Below are 8,968 nucleotides of genomic sequence, written 5' to 3'. Positions count from 1 at the left end.
ATTTCCATGGCATCTGCAAATATAAGCCTTTTTAGAGGGATCAAAAAGTTATTAGCAACTGTTTTAATTAGGTCTTATGGCAGCATACAAACAATCTCTTTCTCTCTCTCTCTCTCTCTGGAGACTGGCTAATCAGTTATTAAGTGCAATTTGTCATGATGACTGATTAAAATGAAGGATTTTCAATATAATGTGCTTTTTACATGAAATAACCTTTTTGCACCATGAGTTGATGCTCTTCGTTTAATAATTCTAAGATGTAAATATTACACAAAATAAGTCTACATCAGTCATCCTGCATCTGACATTGCTGAAACTGATAAGATATAACATATAGGCTTAGATTAAGCCAGGATTAGGCCTTAGTTCAATTAGGATGTTTAAAAGTCCAGTGTGTAATATTTATGAGGACCTATTGACAGAAATACAATAAAATATACATAACTATGTTTTCAGCGGTGTATAAAGACCTTACATAATGAACTGTTATGTTTTTATTACCTTAGAATGAGCCATTTTTATCTACGTACACAGCGGGGCCTCATACATCAAAGTCGCCATTTCGCGCTGCCATGTTTCTACAGTAGCTCTAAATGGACAAACTGCTCTATAGAACGCGTTTGCTTGACTGGCTACTCTCTGCTGTATCATGCCCCGTTTACACTAGTGCGTTTTCGCTTTAAAACGCGTACGTTTTGCTACAGTTACGCCTGTCAAGTTTTCGAACCTCGAAAACAGAGACTTTTGAAAATGTTGCAGACCCCATTTTAGTTTGAAAACACCGGGGTTGTGTTTCTATGGAGCCTTGGACATGACATGCAGGGGAAAAAAAAGTAGGCTAAATCGTGCGCACAATTTATTAATTCGTTCCCTCGATTTACTAAAATTTGTGTACAATTTACTATTTCATAATTTATAAATCGAGGGAACGAAATAGTAAATCGTGTGCACGTTTTAGTAAATCGAGGGAACGAATTAGTAAATCGTGCGCACAATTTGATTTTTTCTTGCATTTCATGTGCGGGGCTCCGTACATTTCAGTATAAACTCAGACGACAACATCTTTGTCCTGTGTCGGCCACCGTAGCTTCTCTATGTGCTTCAAAAGGTGGAGGTGGACTGAGCCGTTGGTGCAATTCGAAACCTCACCGCTAGATGCCGCTAAAATTTACACACTGCACCTTGATGTAGCTTTCATAAATGTGCCTTAGAAAAAAGCACTGGTGTGCATCTTGAGACAAAACAATGGCACTGACATATTTTAAGATATGTCTATGTAAGTTGCTTTCAGTTAAAACAGCTCAAACATGCATTTTAGTTTTAAGCCTTGTCTGTGGAAAAGGGGGATAATTATTATGCAACATCAGATTGACTTTTTCAACTATGCTGGCAAACTTTCCTCAAGTATCTGTCCACATATCTGTGACACAGTCTTCAGTGTCACATCACATGATCCTTCAGAAATCATTCTAATGCTGCATCTGGTGGTTTTAAGTAATTTTGGGCAGAAGATGATCAGGGAATAACAACTTCAATTTCAGTCTGTTCTTGGAAGAGTTGGAAGAGTGATTGAGTTAAATGATATAGTCCTTTTTGGAGATTGACAAAATCATTGTCTGATTCAAGAGCTTCTTGGAAAAAAGAAAACAGATTGGAACAGCATGAGGGAGAGTTAATAATGACTGTACTATTTCTTTATGTTTCACCCCATATATGAACACTGCAACCCTGTAGTCATGCTCTCTATACACACTCATTTTAGGTAAAAATATTTATAAAAATATTTTAAGTGTCGGCCGTGGCACACAGCAGGCAGTGTTCTTTGCTCCAGGGGCAACAGCTGAATTCAGATGAAAAGCTTTCTGGAAGGGATTCAAAACAACAACCTTCCTGTTTAGCCACCTGTCACATCAAAAATACAATAAAAAAAAATCTATCACTTTCTACTGAGAATTGATTGATTTCAGATATATATATATATTCTATAATATTCCTAAATCTGTAGATTATAAACAGTGTTTACAGACACAAGTGAGTTTTATGGGAAATGGCACTTTCATTGACTAAGCCTGATAAGAAAAACAAACGTGAATGTACTCTGATAAAACTGTGCAAGAGTGACGATCAATTATTAACTGACGTTACTTACCATCTTGTTGGCAAAACGATTGCCTGGCCTTCACATTGCATAAAAACAGGTGAAAATACAGCAAAAGTTAACATTATGTTGATTAGCACTATTTAATAATCTCTTTTGACATGTTAAATTATTTATTCTTTTATTCTTACTTCTTAGTTAAGGTTTGGGGAACGTAATTTGGTGGACCTTTAGTGAACATTCAGGATGTTCTGGGAATGTTTAGGGGACTATTACTATAGGACGTTCTGTTAACTTCCCAAATGTCCTCTTTGTAATGTTCTTGCATGACCATAAAATAACCAAAATAGAACGTCCCCCTAAAGTCATAAGGAACCTTAAACTGCAGCAACGCCCCGAATGTTCTGTAAAGGTCCGGAATTTTCATCACCTTTTGAGAACTTTTAAGCGCACGCACACTCTGAGATCAAATCTGTGTGTACGTACGCTTTATAAATGAGGCCCTTAATGTCTTCTTTTATCTTGAGTTGATTTCATCTAAGGCTGTGGCTGAAGTCAGATGTAGCTCTTGTGTTTCTGTTTATCTCTTTTTTTTCTGTTCTCTTCTTTCCTTCAGTGATTTTGCTTGTTAACAGGCTTGTTAATGTTAAGATGATTCTATAAATAATATATAAATATTTTGTGGCTCAGATAAGGTCCAGTTCTGGTTTATTTCTTTGCCCTTGGCTGACATATGGCATTGTTATGGCCTGCTTGTGGCTCAGATCTGGTAAATAGGAGCCGTCCGCCCAAGTACCATTATTCCACGCCACATGTGGCCCAGATCACACGTGGCAGATGTGGGCGGATTTAGGCCGGCACAAAGTTACTATCTGGGGAGTGACATTTGGAACTCATTTATAGAGTTATTCTTATTAAAAATATATGTTGATAATGATTAAACACTTCAGTGCTCCCCAAATGCAAATGTGTGTGTGTTTGTGTGTGTGTGTGTGTATGTGTATACGTTTACGTCTGACAGACTTGCCAAAAACACAAGCTAAAGTCATATACTGTACTGTGCTTAGCTAACAGAAATGAAGTCTTATATTTAGATTTAGTTGCACTCCTTTCTAATAGTTCTATTTCCAATACATTCTTGTGAGAACTGAACCTTACAGATCTCCCTTCTTCCTCCTTTCCCTGTCTTCACCTCTCTCTCCCTCTCTTTCTCTGAGATTAAACTGTGGCTCCATGTGTTCGTATAAATAAACATGTTCTCTTTGCAGACAGCACCTGAAAATATATATAAATAATAACCAGAAAAATCAAACAATAAAATTATGCTAATGTGTCCTTTCTTTAATGGGTTCTTTATCTGGAGGAGTGTCTCCAGGCTAATTTTCTGCTCTCAGGTGTTGAGCAAGTGTTTTACATTTCTCTGTTTTTCCATTGATGTGCAGTCCACTGGGATACCTCAGGTTTTCTATCCTTCATGCCTAATTCACTTTGATAAAAGCCATTAATGCTGCATGAGGAACACACACACACACACACACACACACACACACACACACACACACACACACACACACAGAGAGAGAGAGAGAGAGAGAGAGAGAGAGAGAGAGAGAGAGAGAGAGAGAGAGAGAGAGAGAGAGAGAGAGAGAAGTGTTTCTCAGGTCTTTATGTTTTGAACTGTATTAATCTTTGCTTTTAATGAGCTCACTAAAAATTTTGGCCAGTGTTATTTACATGACCTATGCATGATTGAACAAAATTTGCTTTTTCCTTTATCAGCACTAGATGGCAGCAGATCTATATTATTATTTTACGACTCCAAGGCCCCCATTATCTAGATTGCACTTTTAAAATGAGGCTATATCATGTATCCAAGTTTTCCAAGACTATGGAAACCCTGGTTCTTCAAAGAAAAGAAAAGAAATGTTGAGGGGTACATTACAATAAGAAATATCTTCCTTTTTAGCTGTTTTACCTCGTTGTAAAACTTGTTTTGTCTTATTTTAAAGGTGCTCTAGAATCAAAAATTGAAGTTATATTGGCATAGTTAAATAACAAGAGTTCAGTACATGGAAAAGACATATATTGAGTTTCAAACCCCATTGCTTCCTCCTTCTTATATAAATCTCATTTGTTTAAAAGACTTCCGGAAAACATGCGGACCTCAACATAACACCGACTGGTATGTAACAGTCTGGATCATTAATATGTATGACCCCAATATTTGCATATGCCAGCCCACGTTCAAGGCATTCGACAAGGAAAGGCAGTATTCACGTCTGGATCTGTGCACAGACAAGGTAAGCCAGCAAGAACAACAGCGAAAAATGGCAGATGGAGCAATAATAACTGACATGATCCATGATATATAATATGTCTGTCTGTTAGCATTACTATTCATAATAAATTATTAATATTTATTAAATGTATTAAATAACATGTATACATAATGTTTATTTATATTAATAATAAACAAAAAATGTCACTGGTTAAACATCTAATATAATATAATGAAATGAACTACTTCTGAATTGCAGTCAATGGAGAAAGAGGGTTTTTGCACCCACATGGTGTATTCTCACTAGCAAAAACCTTGACCTCTTGATTTCTTCATATCAGCTGCAAAACATGGATTTGTCAAACACTGAAGAGGGAAACAGGGATAAAGTGGGAAAAAGGAAGAGAATGAAAGTCAAATGTTTCAAATTCTCATCTTAGGAGTGTCAGTAATTCACGCACATCTTTCTTGCACTCGCTCGCTTACACACACACACACACACACACACACACAGAAGTGACAGCTGCGTCCATTAATACTTCTACCAAAACTGGAGTCACTCCACCATCTGTCTTTCCTCCACTGTCATCTATTTCTCTTGTTTTCTTTCTCTCACTACCTCATTCTTCTCCACCCATCACCCATCCCAAAAGATCTCTCCCTGCCTGCTCCATCCTTTCCCCTTATCTGTCTTTCAATAGAAAAAAAAAAAATCGAAAAGTATCAAAACATTCTTTGCCCTGATTTATTATTATTATTATTATTATTATTAAAAGAACAATGAAAGAATTTTCATTAACAAACAATAAGCTTAAAAATAACCTTAGGATTTTTAGCAATAAATTAAAAAAAAAAAATTAAGCTCTTTATTTTAAGGTCTTTTCTTTAAAAAATGTTTAACAAAATACAATATAAAAAAATGTTCAGTAATACTTCAAATAAACAAAAGAAATGTCAATGGTGTATAAGAAAATTTCACTTTTTGTCTTTGTTTCTGTTGGTGTCTGTTTATTTATCTTTTTTTTAAAACTATCTAACTATTTTTTTCATTGCTATAACCCACCTGCATAACGTCTGTCGTTTATTCTCATTTAAAACAGACCAGTGCACTTGTTTTTTAAACACTCTCAAACAATCTCTCACACATTACATGAAATTCCTCTCTATTTATCTGAATTTCAAGCTTAAATAGAGATGGAAAGCAGACTTATTACTGTACCAGGAGTCCAGGACGCACATTCCCCTGCTAGTGGTGTTCATCATTCAACAGACCCCACACACTGCATGCTTTCTACTTCTCTGTTTCCATGCATCTCTCTCATGTGTCTTTAACAATAAACTGAAGCACATTAGCAACAGATTTCTGACAAAGAGAAAGTGCTTTTCATGTAGAGCAAATGCTTCTGCAATATAAACGGTCTTTTCTTTCTATTTGTCTTTGCCATCTCAAACTAAAGGAGTGTGTAAATACTCTTCATAAAACACTCTACGTATCTCAGTAAGTGCTTTTTCATCTCACTTTACCTTCTCTCTCCATCTGCTCTCTTCTCATTTTCCCTAAATCAGCTACAACACTGTATTTGGATTCCATTTCTGTCTAATTACACATGCCTCATTTAAGACGGACAGCAAGATAAACGGTTGCAACAGTGACTACAGTATAAATGGTGCTGGATTCTGTCGCCTTCTTTTGCATAGCAGATAGACCGTCCACCTACCTCAGTTTATCATGTGGCTGTGTAAACTCTCTGTGGTCATTTGCTCCATGCCACCCATCCCTCCTCCATTGTTTCGGCAGGCTGCTAAGTGAGTGCTGATTCTCTGTTCTAATGGTTTCATTGAAGGCCTTTTAATACTGACTGAGTGATCTAGAGTCTTCAACAGCTACCATATTGATCTCAAGTGTGTTGAGATAAAAGGACACCTGTGTTTCATAATAACAGCATTCATTCAAGCTCAAGGTTTACCAACATAATATTACGTTTGGTGACAAGTGGATAATGCATCACGCTCGTTTGTATTTTATGCTGGTAATCCACATTGAAATCGCTTTTTGTTTTTGCTATTTTTTTTTAAAGTTGATTGGCTTACCTTTCTAAATAATTCAGATTTCAGCACACTTGTGAGTGTGATATGGCTTTTATACAACAGTTGTATAAGTTTAATGTAATTCATTTAGAGTAACTTACATTTCAGACAAAACTTGGCCAGCTAGTTTGTGATTTCTTTTCTGCTAACAAAAATAGTCATCAAAGATGAAAAATGAAAAAGCTTGTTTGATGAAAAAGCAGTGAATACATATTAAAACCACTTGTTTTGTAAAATCAAATCAAAAATTAATCATGAGATTTTTGTTTTGTTTTGTTGATTACTTCAATATTTACATAGGGCCAAATTATAATTTCTTTTCAGACATCAAAAATGTACAATATCACAAAACTGCATGAGCAAACTAATGGAAAATAGAAGCTCACCTCTGGATTGAGTGGTATTTTAAACTACTCAGTCTTGCTGCTTTTGCATTCAATTGGCTTTTTACTGGTAGAGGATCCAGAGAGATCAAACGGTTTTGGCATTAATGTAGCTGAAAAGTATCTGTAATGAAAACAGCGGCTTCACATCTCAAATCGACGACTGTGATAGCAGCACTCTGTCTCCTGCTTCCACACAGATACATCTACCACCTATTTAATCAACACAATTTTACCGCATAAAAAAACAGTAAACAAGTTTGGTCTACACTGTACAAAAATTTACTTAAGTTTTCTTTTTGCACGCATATTTTTTAAGTAAATTTCAAATATGGAATTAAGCAACTCTACTGAACTAAGATACATACAATTAATAAAGAAAATACGTAATTTTAACTTGGACAGTAAAAGGTTGTTAATTTCTACTTTGAAGTTTCTTTTGCAATACAATTTATTCAAATAATAACACTGAATTAAACCATGCTTTTAAAGTGTATGCTTTACATATAAACATCTAAGGAAATAATACATATCTTCATATAAGAAGTAAAAGGGTATTTGAACACAGAGACCTCAGTACTTGGTACACAATACACAATGATGGTAACATACGATGGATCACATTTTGAGTAGAAAATGAACTCCAAGTATTACAAAATGGCAAGTTACTAAACACAACCACAAAAGCAATGATAAAACAGTGTAAAAACAGCTGGAAAACTCGACCTCATTAATTATTCAAGGCCCAGTGCATGATGGGAACACCAGTATCGTGAAAGTTGAGTATTTTTACTTAATTTTATAATGTTGATATTTATGCTTTAATTTCTACAAGCTTAAATTGAGTACTAATATAGAATTTACTTAGTTTTTTAAATTCTTGCCTGAACTAACTTTTTCATGTAAAAATTACATTTGTTTTTTCTGTAGTATATACTTCACCATGAAATCATTTTTTACGGTGTACAAAGTAAAATTTGAATACAAATAAAACTCTCCTTCTTTCTTGTTTAAAACAATTTTCTTTTTCAATTTATGTGAATCACTGCCAGTGAATATAGGGAGCCATATTGATGAATTCATTTTTGCAACTGCGTTTTAAATAGCATGTTTACTTAACCTATGGTAAGACAAAATTACAGAGAACTGTGTAAAACAAGCTGCATCTTGTGTGTGTGTGTGTGTGTGTGTGTGTGTGTGTGTGTGCCAGTCTGAGAATGCATTGCTAAAAGGCATGACTGTGTGAGTACTGTATAGTCATAGAGATGCGTGCACACACATCCAGTGTGTTCAAAAGACCCAGAATTTCCTATGCAAAACACCAGTGTGTGTTTTATATAAAAGAATGCTGAAGAGAACTTGTAGCCTGAGGACATACAAAACTGTCACACACTTTTTACAACAACATAAAATACCCAGAATATTTTCAAGAGACTTAACATAAAACCAGTGTTCAAGAAAAAGGCAGGAGCGAATAGATATACTCTACAGGTCATTTACACGCACACGTACACACGCATACAGTACATGAAAATGTGCAAAAGAACTGACAGTACCTGTCATCGGCAGTTTATAATGGCACTTACAGGAATTCAGATGTTAAAAGCACTTTTTACGCTATTGCAAACAAAACCCTGAGGCGGAACACAGCCTGAGTGACAGAGACAGGCTTTACTTTTCATGAATAAAGTTATTCAGATATGTTCAGTGTTTAGGGTAACTCATTACAAGTAACTTGAGTTATGTAGTCAGATTACTTTTTTTTGGTAACACTTTACAATACGAGTGCACTAATATGCATTAATTTCTGCTTAACTAATTGAAGTACATGGCTCCAACCCATTGTGGTAGTTAACACATTAATTTACACTTTTAGTTAATAAAATAAGTTATTAAGGAATTAATACATTATGACACATTTAATTAATAACAATTCATATATTACTTAATCTATTAATCATATAGAATCTTTATTAGTTGCTGATGTATAACTTTATGAATGGTTTATTTCTTCATGAGTCATACATTAACACATGATTATATGTGCATTAATTAAGCATGAATTAATGTATATTAGTTCTACGAAATTGTAAAGTGTTACCTTTTTTTCAAGTAACTAGT

Source organism: Chanodichthys erythropterus, chromosome 2, assembly GCF_024489055.1.
Source record: "Chanodichthys erythropterus isolate Z2021 chromosome 2, ASM2448905v1, whole genome shotgun sequence".
In the NCBI taxonomy this organism is placed as follows: Eukaryota; Metazoa; Chordata; class Actinopteri; order Cypriniformes; family Xenocyprididae; genus Chanodichthys; species Chanodichthys erythropterus.
This window is presented reverse-complemented; position numbering follows the sequence as displayed.